This window comes from Callithrix jacchus, chromosome 11, assembly GCF_049354715.1.
Source record: "Callithrix jacchus isolate 240 chromosome 11, calJac240_pri, whole genome shotgun sequence".
NCBI lineage: Eukaryota > Metazoa > Chordata > Mammalia > Primates > Cebidae > Callithrix > Callithrix jacchus.
In genome coordinates this window covers 83,648,010-83,664,173 of record NC_133512.1, presented here as the reverse complement: position 1 = coordinate 83,664,173, position 16,164 = coordinate 83,648,010, and the positions used below count along the sequence as shown (strand labels likewise).

General features: G+C 36.4%; 1 long non-coding RNA gene across 1 annotated transcript in view; it reads right to left on the bottom strand.

Moving 5' to 3' along the window:
* The window catches only part of LOC144578279 (uncharacterized), a 480,728-nt gene that overhangs the window by 305,099 nt on the left and 159,465 nt on the right, over positions 1–16,164 (bottom strand). The gene's annotated exons all lie outside the window — the stretch shown is intronic.

Here is a 16,164-nt window from a genome sequence, read left to right as displayed (position 1 = left end):
TTATATAAACAAGTCCTGGTTTTTAAAATGGGGAAGGAGTTTTACATCATCTCTTTTTGCCAAAGGGATGATGTCCATTAGCTGCTCAATCTCTTTGGATTAAAAGGCTTTTAAAGCCAGTTTTCCTCTCACCATAACAGGCAGTTATTACAAGGGCTAGCTCCCTTAAAGGTCCCCAGAGGAAAGCAAAGAGAATGTATTTCCCTCTGAGTGACTGGGGGGAAAAAAGGCCTCAAAGCCACAGGTGGTTTGGGGTTTGGAATTATTCACACCTAACATTCACCTCCGTGGCTCCTTCTGGGGACACAGGACAACATCCTGGTAAGAAAGATCTAGGTTTCAAGTTCAGCTAGGAGGCAGAAAACAATTCCTTTTTCTTCTCTCTGTGTTTGGAAAATAATAGATTATTGACACAAATATTAAAACTGATACTATAATGCATGTTCTGGTTTGTGTGGTTTTGACAGACAATAAAGTAACATTTAACTTATAAGCCTATTCAAGATTATGGGATAAAGAAAGAAGTCATTGATTATCCTACTATATAAAAAGGAGTGACTATAATCCTACAATATAAAGAAAAGTGATTTTAATTTTTAAAGCTGAATTGATACTTGAGCTTGAACTAGCTAATTAGTCATTCTTTTCATAGCTTTTGGGGGAAAATCTGACTAAATAGATGAAAGAAGAGTTTGTTCTTTTCTATCAAAAAAATTAAAAGCAAAGATCAATTTCTTCCATTAAAAAAAGAATTTTTGAACATTTTTCGTTAGCATTTTTACTTAGACATAATTCAGTACGATAATAAGTTATTGTGCATCTACTGCATGTGTGATTTGGGGAAAGCTATTTAACCTTTCTATTCCTCATCAATAAAAAGTGAACTGCAATGGTACATTATGTCGTAAGGTTTTTGAGAGGATTTAGGAAGTGTGCATCCTTGTGAAGCCCTTAGCAGAGTCTGGCATCTTAAATAAATTTGATTTTTTACTGTGTTTGAGGGACTGGTCCTCTCATAGTTTACCATCTAGCAGCAGAGACATCAACAAATTACGAGACTCTGTGATAAGTGCTGTAAAGACGACATGTGAGATAAGTGTTAAAGGAACACAAGCAATTACCCTTGTAAAAGTGGGAGCAGGAAGGTGAGATAGAAAAGGTTGCACCTGAACTCAATCTTGAAGGATAATTTTAATTTAACATTCTTGACAAAGTTGGGGAAACCATTTCAGATGGAGGGAATAACAAGGTGAGCAAAAAGCAAGATTTTAAAGCTCATGATATGTTTAACATAGGGATTCACTAATCAGAGAAGTTTATGTGGTGTGGCTACGATTTAGGTACTAAACTGGGAAGGTTGGCATGGTGTAGAGGTGAAAAAGCAGGACATTTGGAGGTTTAAGTCTTTATTCTGGCCCTTACTAGCTCTATGGTCTTAAACAAATCAGTTAAACTCTTTGAGTTTCAATTTGCTTATCTGTAAATTGAGGAATAAGTAGTAGCAACATTTTAAGATTTGCTTTGAAGATTAAATGAGATAAAAAATATAACTATTATTTATTAAGTACTTACTATGTATCCAGCTCTGTTCTAAACACTTTTCATATATCAACTCAGTTGATTATCACAGTAATTAGATGTTATTATTATCTATACTTTGCAAATGAAGAAATTAAAGCACAGAGAAGTTAAGTAACTTGCACAAGTTGGCAAAGCATAGCTATAAAGCACTTAGTACAGTAACCAGCACATTGTGAACTTCCAAAAATTCTGGCTATTGTTATTGTTATTACTGCTGCTACTGCTGGGTTTTTTGTTTTGTTTTGTTTTTAATAGCTGACCAAGGTTAGAGACTAATGGGAGCAGAAGTGACTGAGCAGACACAGAGCTCCCAGCCTTCACAATTCAGCTCCATATTGCTGCTCTCTCTTTCCTTTCCCACTGAGAATCTGAAGGAAGCAAAGAAGAGTAGTAGTTCTAATACCCCTCTCTGCTTTCATATAGGATTGTATTGCCGCAGAAACAGGAGACTTTATTTGATTTTTCAAATAACTTTTTAGAAGAACATTGCTTAGATTTTAAAAGTGGGTTACACAGTTCACACCAGGTGGGTAGTTTTACCTATGTCTGTCTCATATTATTCAGTACTAAATCAGTTTTGTCACATTCTATGTAAAGTGGAGATTCAAAATTCATGATTATCATAGGCTGGGTACAGTCTTTTAGTGGAGTTTTGTCAAGTCCCCCTTTAAAGGTCCACCTTCCAGGACCATTATTCCCAGTCCACGTCCCAACTAATTACACTTCTTTCCCTACTGTGAAATTGCTCTACAGCCTTCTATAACACTAGTGATTGTAGCTACACATAGTAAGGGTATGACTCATGGAGAATACAATGGCAGAATTACCCTATCAATACTGTTTCCTGGGTATTTGCGCATCACATGGTCCCCCCACTTTTCTAACTGTTAACTCGTGGTCAGCTGTTGACACACCTGGTTATTCTTTACTGAATATTTGTAGGCTGTTTTGGCAGTTTGAACCTCTTGCTTTCAATCCACTTGGGCTGGGCTTCCTTCTTTTTATTTGATCTCCTGCTTTACCTCTTGCTGGCATCTTAAATAAATTTTATTTTTTACTGTGTATGAGGGGCTGGTCCTCTTATAGTTCACTATCTAGCAACAGAGACATAAACAAATTGTGAGACTATGTGATAAGTACTGTAAAGAAGACATGTGAGATAAGTGTTAAAGGAACTCTTGTGTCAAGGTGGTTCCAACTTCTAACATAATAGCTGCTGTCTTCCTCCCATGCCAGCTTCGTGCTGTCTATGGTCTCAGTAAAGATAGCTTCTATTTTATTACCTTATTCAGTCAAGAAAAGCTGTCAGCCTGGATGTTAGGCCATGAGCTGCTGATCAGCTACAGGGCAAGGTCAATTCATTTGACCTCTTAGTCTCTTCAACTGTGTAATGAAGGGGTTGAGCTCTAAAATTCCTCTGGCTCGAAAAAAAATCAATGATTTGCCCATCTGGGTCACTGATATTCCCCAGATATGAGTGACATGGCTATTCCGAATCAACATAGCTTCCCACAGCTGACACTGGTCCACTGAAATTCACTTCCTATGTATAGTACTCCAGCTAACTAGGTTAGCTAACCCTAAGCAGTTGTAGGCCCAAAGTGATCCCTGCTTATTGATGTCAACACTGGAGAATATCTACAGCACATTAAAATACTCTTTCACTGGGAGAGTGCTTTATTCATGTGCCAACTTCATAATAGCACTTTTAATTTTAATCAGACAGACTTGATGCTCTGCCTCCATTTCAGATAACTAAATTATGGATATTTGTGCCCTATTATTTCTTTGCATTTTATTCCTTTTCATGTTCTATCTCCAATTATAAACAGTTCATAGATTTCTTTTAGAGGGTATGAAACCTTTTTCAAGTTTCTGTTTCAAACATACAAACCATAAAATTTAAGAAGATGTTTTAATATCACTACAGTTTTCAATTACAGAAGGACCCATTTTTAAATGGATATTTACATCTACCATATACAAGGAGTTCTACAGGGTTCTTAAATCCTTTGATCAAATCTGCTACTGGCTTGGGTTTTAGTTGTAGAGACTTACAAACTGAACATAAATCTAGTTTTCTTTTTATTGATGTTTTTGCTATGCTTAACATGCATGAAAAAAAATGGTTTTCAAATTTAACCCAGCCCAAAAATGTTTACCTATCTTTAATTACACACAAGGCTCAGATTTAAATGTCTATAATTAATGGCACATTTTTATTGATAGTTTCTGATTTATATTAAAATGATGTATTATAAAACATTCTTTTTATATTTTGAGTCTAGTGGCTTGTTGACTTTTAACTAGAAAAGATATTCTTATTATGGTAGGGATTTTTAGCCACTGTTAATAAGAAGAAATTTGATAGGTAATATAGTAGGGAAAATAGCCATGCATCCTGGAATTTATGATTCAAAGAAACAAATGTTCCTATTTTTAGATAGTCCTGATATATCCACAGAGCATTGGAAATTTGGAACAATTATTGCCATCAGTGCTTCTAAATATAATGCAACTCAGTTCCTCGATGCAGAAAGAACCTGTATTCTTCTCTGTGGTGCTATTATTTGTTACGCCCGGAAGGTCTTGAGAATTTTCTGCAGTGCATGAGCTCCAGTGCTTTGCATTTTTATCATAGGCATAAAAACTGTCATTTTCAGGAAGAAAAAAAAATAAAAAGAGAGAAACACATTTTCTACTGTATTGAGTTTTACTGAGGAAGATTTGCTCTCTGTTGTAATTTTAAACTCAACTTAAATTGTATGTACATGAAAAAATAGATTCTCATAAATATTCAACTGAGAAACATTCTGTTTTAAGCTAACTAAAACTATACTTATATCGATAATCATGATCAATTATAATGTGTTCATTACAAGGACAAGGAGAAATATAAAAGAAATAAGAGATCCAGCTTCTTGACCGAGATGCTTCTCCATGGCAGAAGACAGAAAAACATAGTTAAATATATTTCACCATTAGCAGCAGAAACCAGGATGTATCATGTAAATAATCACCAAAGAGAAGTTACATTTAAAAATGAGACAGAATGGTAGGAAACAGTGACACTTGAAAAAAAAATCATGAGTAGGAGAGTTTGAAAAGTTTGAAAAAATTTTCAACAAAGCATGAGACCAATTTTTTAAGTGATTTAGAATTTGACCCCACTGTTTAAGAACCTTCAGTGTCTCTCTATTATATACCTGGAACCAAATTCAAGGCCCAGATCCATCCAGATCCCTCTCTTACTCTTTTCTATTTTCTATTTTTTATCACCATTTCATAAACACACACACACACACACACACACACACACACACACACACACACACACAGCCCTACCTCCCCTGACATACAGATACACACTTCTCCCTCTCTCCCAAGCTATCCAACTCAGGCTATAGACCCATTCATCTTTAATCACTTTGACCCACAAATTAATTTCTCAGGTTTCTGCATGCCTAAATTATGTGTAACCAGTGTGTGGCTTTACATGATGTGATGATGTTCTCTAATTGCTTCAGATTTCTCTAGTAAGATTGTAAGCTCATGGGCCTTGTCTTCTACCTATTTTCTGTTCCCACAAAGTATCCTAGATTAATACTAGGAAATAAGTAAATGCTTAATAAGGAGAAATATTATTTACTTATGACAGAAGAGAAAAAATATTAATTTTAAAATGTCTTGTCTTTTCTCTTTTCTAGTACTCTCTTTGCCCTTGTCCCAGTTGGGATGCTAACTCAAATATTATGTCCAGAACAGGGGAGTTCAGTAAGGGAGGAGGGAGAAAGAGAGAAAATCTGTAATCACAATCTAGATAAGGCTGCCCTCTCCCCTTTATAAATGAATATACTATAATATTTTAATGACAAAGGAACTTTAAAGTTTTCTTTAATGATGATGAATTCTGAACTATTCATACTTTGTCACCTCACTCCTTTATGATTGGTTTCACACCAATGGCCTATAGAATCAGAAAAGCTGTATGACATTTTCTTTATAGCTGTAATTTTTATATAAACACACTAAGCAATATTGAATAAATATGTTCAACTTTTAAAAGACATATTTTTATTTAGAACATCTTTCATGTTGCACAATATTCACAGATGGGGAACATTTTATTAATCAAGAATATCTCCTAATCTATGCTTCAATAAGGACCTAAATTAGACTCTATTTAACAGATAAGTCATTGCAACTTCAAAAATGTCATCATTTAGAAATCAGTTAAGCTGTAGTAGAATTTTTTTAAAGCCACACTAGCACATTTAAATCACTGAGAACAAGATCAAGAGTTATGCTTATCAAGTATAAAATATTACCTTAACATCCATATATGTTCCCCAATAATTGAAATAAATTTGTAAAATGTATTCTACAAATTTTTATCAGATGTTTCAAATATAGTGATTGAAAAATCCCTCTGAAACATCATTAAGAATATGACCCCATAATTTTATATTCCATTTTATGTGCTAAGAATATTAACCTAATAGCAAATGGATTTATAATATATCTAAGTATACTTTAGAATAATTTCATTTCATTTCAAATAGATTACAGGCTGTTAACATAAATGCTGTTGAGTTTGGTGTATAATGGCACTTGTTACTTTTATTAAATTATTGTTATCATGACCATAGTTATTTTAAGTCAAAATAAATGGGGATAATTTGGGTGTCAGTTGGACATAAGACTAAGAAAGGCTTATAATTTTAATTTATCTGAGAAATAAACATCCTGGGTATTTATCAATGATAAATAAAACTGGATAGTTGGATTTCTTGATTTCACAATTTTTTAAAAAAGCAAATGTTGTAAGTTTTAGGTGGACATAAGCCCATTTTTAAAATTAATACCTTTTTTCATACTAAACCCTTCAGTTTAAAAGTTCTTCAGAGAATTAAATGATTATTAGAGTCGGGGACAAATAATAATAACCTTTTATTTTGTCAAAGCATTATATTTATATATACTCAATGTATTTCTCTATTCAGTTAACCGAAATAGGCTGTGGTTTGGAATACTGAAGAAGGGATCATAAAGAAGATTGTTCAATTGTTGTAAATCACTTTCATTCATTCATTCAACAAGTATTTGTACACCACCTACATATGTACATTACATTATACATATTAATGTGGACAGCTGATTATCTCAACTCCAAAAAAATTTTACCTTTTTAAAAAGTATTTTTGTAACTAATGTTCCAACTCTCATTTTTAGATTTTAATCAGTAAAGAAGATAAAAATCATCCTACATATTCATTCCTGAAACACTTCGTTTCTCAAATCAGGAGAGCAAGTGCTCTATTCTATTAAAAACGATAGGATTCAGGGCATCTTTACTTAAGCAAAAGACCAGTTATATCGTAAAAGTACATTTTACAGATAAATGTAAATAGGGGAACAAGACCTTTGGCTTCTAAGCTTACAGTGGTTCCCAGCCATGTGGGGATGTGGTTTTGTGCAGTGTGATACAAGGAAGTGATTTGGCTGACTAGCTCCCCAAGCTTCCAGGTAGAAGTCAAGTTTCAGCCACAGAGCAAGACTATTCATCTATTAGGACTGTGCTGTTTGGTATATTCTAAATTTGGTAAAAGGGAAATGAACTATTATTGATTTGGTTTTTAAATCACAAGGAAAGGTGCCCAAAAACGGACAGCAGAGATTTATTTTTTAGCTTAGGAATATTTACCCTGAAGCCAAAGCCACCTTTTCCATAAATACAGTCAGTGCTGGACAAGCATATGAGAAGAGCAGACTTGTGGCTGGACTGGATTCTTATGCTGTTCATAAGAATAAGCATAAGAATTATGCTGGTCATAAGCATAGTACAACACTATGGATCTGGGAGGACTGAGAGTGACCCACTGGTAGCATCAATACCCTTCAATAGTCAAGTAACTTTTTATTTTTGAAACTTTAACAAGCTGACACTGAAGTGGAGGTAAGATGAGGGACAAACTGAGATCATTGGAAAGCAGAAGAAATTTATGAAGACCTTTTATTTCTCTGGGGCTACCTCTATCTCTCCAGACCACAATTCACCTGCCTTCCTTTTATAAAAGGGCTAAAGGCTAATATCAGCCTACTGCCATCATGTCACTGCCAAACATATCAGCAGTGTTTTTTTAGGTCAAGAGATTCAAATGGCTGTTTTGAATGACCATTGCCAATATAAGCATTTCTCCACTGAATTTACTTGAAAATATTTTTTTCTATTTTGCACAAATTGATATTGCTTTCACTTTGAATTTCTATGTTATTTCAAAACTTTTAGTGAGCATCTTTTTCTCAAGAAATTCACTTTTAAAAAAGGCACATTGAAAAATGTGCACTGCATTCACTTTTGAAAAAGGCACATTGAAAAATGCAACTTCCTATTTCTTTTTCCTTGTCACTATCATACAGACTTGAAATTGTTAGGTGCCTCTTCTTTGTAAATAATTTACCATAAAACTAAGATTTTTCCAGGCTATTGTGGTATGAGGGATTTACATGTGAATGGAGGCCCACAGAAGGGCACATTAGTGACTACAACAGCAAGGCCACCCACCCCACACTGCCCTCAGGAACTCAATGACTTGGTCTCACATATCAACCAAAGTAATAGAAGAGAAAACATAAAATGAAAGTTATGATTCTTCTTCATGAAATAAATGGCACCATGGGAAGAATAATAAAAATAGCTCTTCGTGGTCTATCAAAATAAAAAGTAATTTCTAAAGTATAATGCCACAATAGGGATGATTTAATAGGAAAATGGAGTCTGAAAGGCTCTGAAGAGAATGGACTTAATCATGTCTAAGCTTATGAATCTGATGAATATTCCTACACAATATCACAACAGATTGAATACTTAATATAGAATACCACATTGTTTCAGTAAAATAAAAGGAATTACAAAGTCATTACGTAGAATGAAATTTCAGGAACATACAAGTATTGTTTTCCTGGCCATCCTGAAAGCTTTCTCTGAAAGTATTTATGTGCTCCAAGATTTTTTTTCTTTTGAGACAGAGTGTTACTCTGTCACCCAGGCTGGAATGCAGTGGTACAATCTCAGCTCACTGCAGCCTCCACCTTCCAGGTTCAATCAATTCTCTGCCTCAGCCTCCTGAGTAGCTGGGATTACAAATGCCTGTCACCATGCCTGGCTAATTTTTGTATTTTTAGCAGAGATGAGGTTTCACCATCTTGGCCAGGCTGGTCTTGAACTCCTGACCTTGTGATCCACCTGCTTCAGCCTCCCAGAGTACTGGGATTTACAGGTGTGAGCAACCATGCCAGCCTCCCAGCTTCTATATGTTACTAATTAATGGGTCACCTTGGTTTGTTTATTAGCATAGAACAAAAACATTCTATAAGGAAAAACGTTATTTAAACTCTTCATAGGGATTGTATGTCCAAAAATGTATGTGTATTGTTTATATTTTTACTTTTAAACCAATTACACTGGTGATATGGTTTGACTGTGTCCCCACCCAAATCTCATTTTGAATTCCCACATATTGTGGGAGGGACCTGGTGGGATGTAATTGAATCATTGGAGCAGGTCTTTCCTGTGCCGTTCTCATGATAGCGAATAAGTCTCCTGAGATCTGACAGTCTTATAAAGAGGAGTCCCCATGCACAAGCTCTCTCTACCTGCTACCATCCATGTAATACATGATTAGCTCCTCCTTGCCCTCCACCATGATTGTGAGGCTTCCCCAGCCATGTGGAACTGTAAGTCCATTAAACCTTTCTTTTGTAAATTTCCCAGTCTCAGGTATATCTTATCGGCAGCATGCAAATGGACTAATACAACTGGCATATTTTCAGAAATACATCTTTTCACATGTCACAACAGAACAAAGAATATGGTTCTATCCAAGAGCCAGAAGACCTGAATTCTAATTCTGATCCTGCCACTAACTCACTGAGTGACCTGCCAATGTCAGCTAATCTTTTGGGATCTAATGTTTCATTAGTCTCAAAACAACCTTGGAGAAAAACTCTGCTCTTATCCTCAGCCAGTTTATTTCATTGTTTCAACTATGCCTTTTAAATCTAAGATTAATATAATGAAATTTTCATTTATATTCACTGCACAATTTCTTTTAACTAGATTTTTAATGGACCCATATAATAACAATAATCCCTACTTCCATTAATAGTTTAAAAAAATGGTCTGAGAAAAGTTACAGATTCTAAATGTGTATAAAGTACAGAGATTCTAAATGTGTATAAAGGACCTACCTTATGCACAGAAAGCCTTCACTGTGTGTGTGTGTGTGTGTGTGTGTGTGTGTGTGTGTATTTATATATGTTCATATATCCTGAAAGCTATACAAGCCATAAAATGATTAAGGAGAATATTTTTTTCATTGGGAAGAAAAATAATAAATCACATCATTATTTTAAGAGAGGTAAAGAATGACTAAAATAACAAATTAAATGGATGGAACACGTGACACCTCCAGATTCAGATCCAATGGGGACTTCGGAAGTAGAAGCCATGTATTATTTTATTTATGGTTACAGGAACAGAGTACTTATAGAGACAGAAACTAAAAGATAACAACACATAATAAAAGCAAGGAAAACTTTGATAAGATAGAAATAATTACAGCTTTATAAAACCTGTACCTCCAAACCTATCATCTCTAGCAAAAGGGTATGATATCAATCTAGTCATAGAGAGTAGAACCATTACAGGTAAGGCATCAACTTGTAATATGGACAATGGCTAGTTAAGGCTAACCTTAAAAAGAGTAGATGGCCACCTGCAGTGTATTACCTGAAGGACCATAAAATTCTTTCTCCTGAAATACTTTTTTACCTCTTATCTGGCCTGAAATTTCTGCAAGAGGAGTCACTTCCAGAAGGACCCTGTGAAATCATATATGTGTAACATCACCGATTTGAGAAGGTCCGACTGCCCAACTCATCCTCTCTGAAACTACAGAGAGACCTTGTCCTGTCAATTTTCCCCACCCCACTCCTGGAAGTTTAGCCTCTCTTCTTCTGCTGGCTTTTGCTTTCTTGTTTTCATAATTTAAATATGTTCATGATTCTCTTGCTTCAAATAAAGGATGAAAAATCCCTTAATCCTACATTTCCCTCCTGCTGCAATGCCTTCTCACCTCTTCCCAATCAAGAATCATCTTCTAGTCACTCTTCCACCCATGGCAACCCTGTTTCCTTCATTACTTCTATTCCTAAGGTCATCAAGAACATTAGGTCTGGTAAATCTAATGACACATTTTTTTTTTTTTTTTTTTTTTTTTTTGATGAGACAGAGTTTCGTTCTTGTTCTCCAGGCTGGAGTGCAATGCACAATGTCAGCTCACTGCAACCTCCGCCTCCCGGGTTCAAGTGATTCTCCTGCTTCAGCTTCCTGAGTAGCTGGGATTACAGGTACTCAACACCACTACCAGCTAATTTTTCATATTTTTAGTAGAGATGAGGTTTCACCATGTTGACCAGGCTGGTCTCGAATTCCTGACCTCAGTTGATCCACCCACCTTGGAATTCCAAAGTGCTGGGATTACAGGTGTGAGCCACCACCCCGGCCCTAATGACACTTGTGAGTCCATGGGGTTGCCTGATTTCTTAACGTCATCTGTCACACTTTACTGCTCTGTCCTTCTTGTCATACAAAACCTCCACAAAACCATGAGCATCTGATTTCCCTCCTGCTTCTCTGGCCAGGCCCTTTCGGCTTCCTTTGCACGTTCCACTTCTTCCTTAAACATTAGTATTTACTCTTAAGGTGCTATCATAGGTCATTCACATCTCTCTTTTGATACTGTCCTTGGAAAATCTCATATGTGTGTGTGTATATATATAGTATGTGTGTGTATATAGAGCATGTATGTGTATACATATAGCATGTATGTGTATACATATAGCATGTATGTGTACATATATATATATATATTATAATCAGCTATATTAGGGTCACTGTTAACTATTTCAGCACTTTTGTGAAAACTAGAAAAAGATACTCCCTCCTTACTTAACATCTGCCAGATAGCTTTTATAAAGAATATATAACTATACAATATCTATGACCTCAACCTAAGATGTGACATTTTTGTGTAGTGCCCAACTCCCACAAATATTTGGGTTTGATCACCAAAGATGTAATAATAGCTTCAGATACAACAACAGCTAGCACTTAAGACTTACTATGTGCCAGGCAATATTCTAAGTATTTAACATATATGAGCTCATTTAATCTCACAACAATCCTATAAAGTAGGTACTACTATTATTCCCATTGGACAGATGATAAAACTGAGATAAAAGAAGTTTATGTAATTTTCCCAAGGCAATTAAGCTTATACGTGCTGAGGTCAGTATTTCAACCCAGGTGCCCTTAGACAACACTGCCTGCTGAAGAAATCTCATCTGACATTTCTCGAGATCTGAAATTCATCATGTACAAAACTGAGCTCATCATTGTTTACCAAACCTGCTTCTCCTGAGTTCTCTGGATGTTGGTCTCGCTTCATCTTTCTCACCGTTGGTTGTTGATCTATTTAATAAAATCTCTCTGTTGCCATCTATCTCCTAACCTGGCTTCCTACTGATACTCATGAATCAGAAGACTAGAAAGGAAGTATTCCACCAGAATGTAAGCTCCATGACCTAGGGAATTTATCTTTTTCACTCTTGTATCCTCCATGCCAAGCAAGAGTTCTTGGCACACAATAAGTGTTAATAAATATTTGTAGAATAACTGCCTTCAGATAGGAGTTTACCTTTTTTTTTTCACTCGCCTTTCACATTTTCCCTTAACCCTCCAAGTCCCAGCCAGATGCCCTCCCTGTGTACCTTAACACATGGTCCAACCCTTATTACAATCAGTCAGAATGCCTAGGCTGGGCCCTGTCTTTTTCGTTCACCATTTAATCCCTAAAATCCAATACAGTGCCTTGCACAGTGTTTATTCATAATTGTTGAACAAATAAAGAAATGAATGTATGAATTATTACAGATTTCCTCTCCTTCTCTGGCCCATGCCATTTCATTGCTCATTTGAATCGCTACAGAATCCTTCTAGCTGGAGGGACTGTGTCTACTGTTGCCCTCCTTCCAAACTGTTTTCTGTATCTGTACTTCCTCCAAAATGAGCTTTCTAAAACCAAACTTTATGACGCTTCTGCCCAACTAAAAACCGTTGAATTGGCCAGGTGTGGTGACTCACGTCTGTAGTCCCAGCACTTTGGGAGGCTAAGGTGGGTGGATGAACTAAGCTCAGGAGTTCAAGACCAGCCTAGTCAACATGGTAAAACCCTGTCTTTACTAAAAATATGAAAAATTAGCTGGGGATGGTGGTGGGTGCTTGTGATCCCAGCTACTAGAAAGGCTGAAGCACCAGAATCTCTTGAATCCAAGAGGCAGAGGTTGCAGTGAGCCGAAATAGCCCCACTGCACTCCAGCCTGGGCAACAGAGCAAGACTTGGTCTCAAAAAAACAACCCTTGAATCATTTTCTAATGCTCTTAGGATAAAATCTAAACTCTTTGATGTTGCTTTATAAAATTACCTGTAACCTGGGCCCTGTGTACTTCTGTCACCCAATCTATTTTCAGTCCCTGTTTATATTTCATTCTCCAGCCATGCTAAATGTTTCCCATTGCTATGAACAATGGATGCCCTCCCCTCACTGAGAGCTTTTGTACTTGCTTTGGTCTGGAACACTGACTTCCAACTACCTCTTTCTCTTGGTTAAGACATAACTCCTTCCAGAAAGCCATTCCTAACCCCTCAATTCTGGATTCTGGTGTACATCCTACGTTCTTTCCCTGCCATAGAAATTATTAACATACAGTATTTCAGTAGTCCACATCTTCTCCTCTTCACTGTCTCTTGAGACAAGTGCTGCATCCATTCATTCATCATTGATTTCCACAAAACCTGTTACAGTGCCTGGCAACTGGTAGGTCCTTGGAATACACTGGTTGGATATATACTCTCCAGCATTTTCCCACCCATTTAGAACAGTTTCATTGTCATGTTGGATGGCATAGGAACTTGGGCATGAAAGAAGAAAATAGGGGAGAAATAAGTTTGGGAGATGGGGTTTGGTGTTAGTTTAAAGGCAAAATGTTCTGCACTAAAATTAGTGAATTACATACAAGTGGAGAGGACAAGCTCAGGAGCTCAGTGGCCTTAGGATATGACCCCAGTAACCACAACAGGACAAGGAAGACTGAAAATTTCTGGGGACTTTAAGCTTGCTCAATGAGAGGCAGGAGTCTTTGAAGACAAGCTTGACTGTTAGCTCTGAAAATCCAACACACAGAAATCAAAGAAAGGATGACAACAGCTAATTCTCTCTATATATAATTCTATATATATTATTTATGTATTTATAAATAAATAACAGTGTTATTAATATATTATTTTTATTATTTATTTATCATATACATATGATATATATATGATATGTGTATATGATATATATTTATCATATATATATCATATATATGATAAATAAATAAGTCGATGGTTGAGAGAGTGCAGATTTCTTCCAATTCTCCAATAATGCACTTGGCTTCTGGGAGGCTCACAAGAGAGTAACCCAATCTTCTACTGGGAGAGCACACCATGGCAGTGAAGAATCCAGAGGGAGGAAATATAGTACAGTGTGAACTTGCCTTCTTCCATCCTCTCTCCAGATATATCATAAAGTTCCAAGTGAGTTATAGCTATTATCTCACTAAATTCTCTGTGAAAAGGGCACTATTATTAATCTCACTTTGCAGATGAAAACATCAAGGCTCTTAGAAGAAAATAACTTGCTAGTGATGGATGGTGTCAGGATTAAAATATATGTCTGCCTGCCTTGTAAGCTCAAGCCACTGCTCACCATGCTCTCCCGCCTCACCTCATAATCAACATCATATTCTGGTGCTTACTCTCTGCCATATTAGTTGCAATAATTACCTAATTTAGCCACTTCTGACTGTAAGATATATAAACTGAGACTTACAAAGAAAAAGTATTTTGCCTAATGTCAGGCAGATAATAAGAATTGAAGCTTGATTTTAAACCTAGATCTGCCTATCTCCAAAGTCCAAATGTGTATCCTCTGGATTATTACCTCTGTTTTGAAAAATTAATTTTTATTAAAAGAGGGGTCTTGGGTTAGGGCCACATGATTAGTGAGGGTCACTTGGATTTAGAGTCTGCCAATACTGAGCTAGAAGAGAAGGGCTTGAGTCCTGCCTGAAGACAGCTGACCATGACGGATCTTAGCAGGACCCAGTCAGGCTGGGATAAGTGATGAAGGCATGAGGGAGAGGCCTCAGAAAAGAAAGGACAGAAAGTTCAGGCAATCTGGATAGAGCCTGTCCAGAGAACCAAATGGTTCCAGCAACACAGAATTGAGAACCAGTCTAGCTAAGATATCAAGCCATGAATGAGTGGCTGCTGATAGAAATAATTCAGGGGAAACCAGGGATAACAAACTTATGCTAAATATTTCAAGTTTGTTTAGCAAAAGCTCTGGCTATAAACCAAGACACATTTCCATACTTACTCATGTTTCCCTCTCTGTTCATTTTACATCCTCTAGTTTGGTCATTCTGCAATGTTGCAATGAGACAGAATTTTCACCGCTCTAATCATTTAATATAGAGCATTTTTTTAGGTTATAGACACTGCTATATATGCTACCATATCACCTAAATGAGGAAAGTACAGGAATGATCTATTTTTCAATCTGGGAAAGTAGCCACAATATGGAGTGATCTAGAAGAGATCAGCAGTGTGATAACTGTGACAGATTTTTCCTTTCTCTCAGTTTGCCTTGTTTTCTCCAGTGTTTGTAGTGCAATCAAATTATTTTAAAAATAATGACTGTTAATGAGAAGACTTAAATTACGCTGTGAACATTTTTCCTTTCTAATATGCTAATTGCCAAAGAAGAAAGTCTATGTAGAAACCCAGTTGGAGGATCTACCAAATAAGGAAGAGGAGCTTTAGATGCAAAAGTGCCAACAGCAGCAAATTTCTTTGTGTGCTTGTTTGTTTGTTTCACAAGTTCATACATGGAGGTGGTGGGTAGTTAACAAATATGTTAACAGATGTTTGTATTCTCCTCCTTGTTAAGAGTCTGACTATATGGTGTGATGGCACCAGTGATACATTCAATATCAAGATTCAGGAGTCAGGTTGTAGATATACCACTAACCAGCCTTGCAGCTTTAGGCAAATTTCCCTTCTGTAGGCATCTTTTGTCTCGTTGGTAAAAACAAGGTATTGGGATACAGGGTTGCTAAGCTCCCTTACGGTTCTGAGATATGGTGATGCTAAGCAAATTGATTCTAACAGCTCTAATAGTTTAGGTAGCTGAGTATTGAAATCCTGACTGCAAATCTAGCAACATGACAGTAACATTTAATAGGAGTAATTCATATCACAGGAATTCCCATCTGGTGACCATTTACCCCTCTTCCTTCAACCCCTACTCCTTAGCTGTTTCCAAACAAAAAATAAGGCTAGAATGAAAATGGAAGCCAAATTCCCTGCGGCACCCTGAGAGTGGTCCTGTAGCACCTGCTTCTCTACTCTGTCC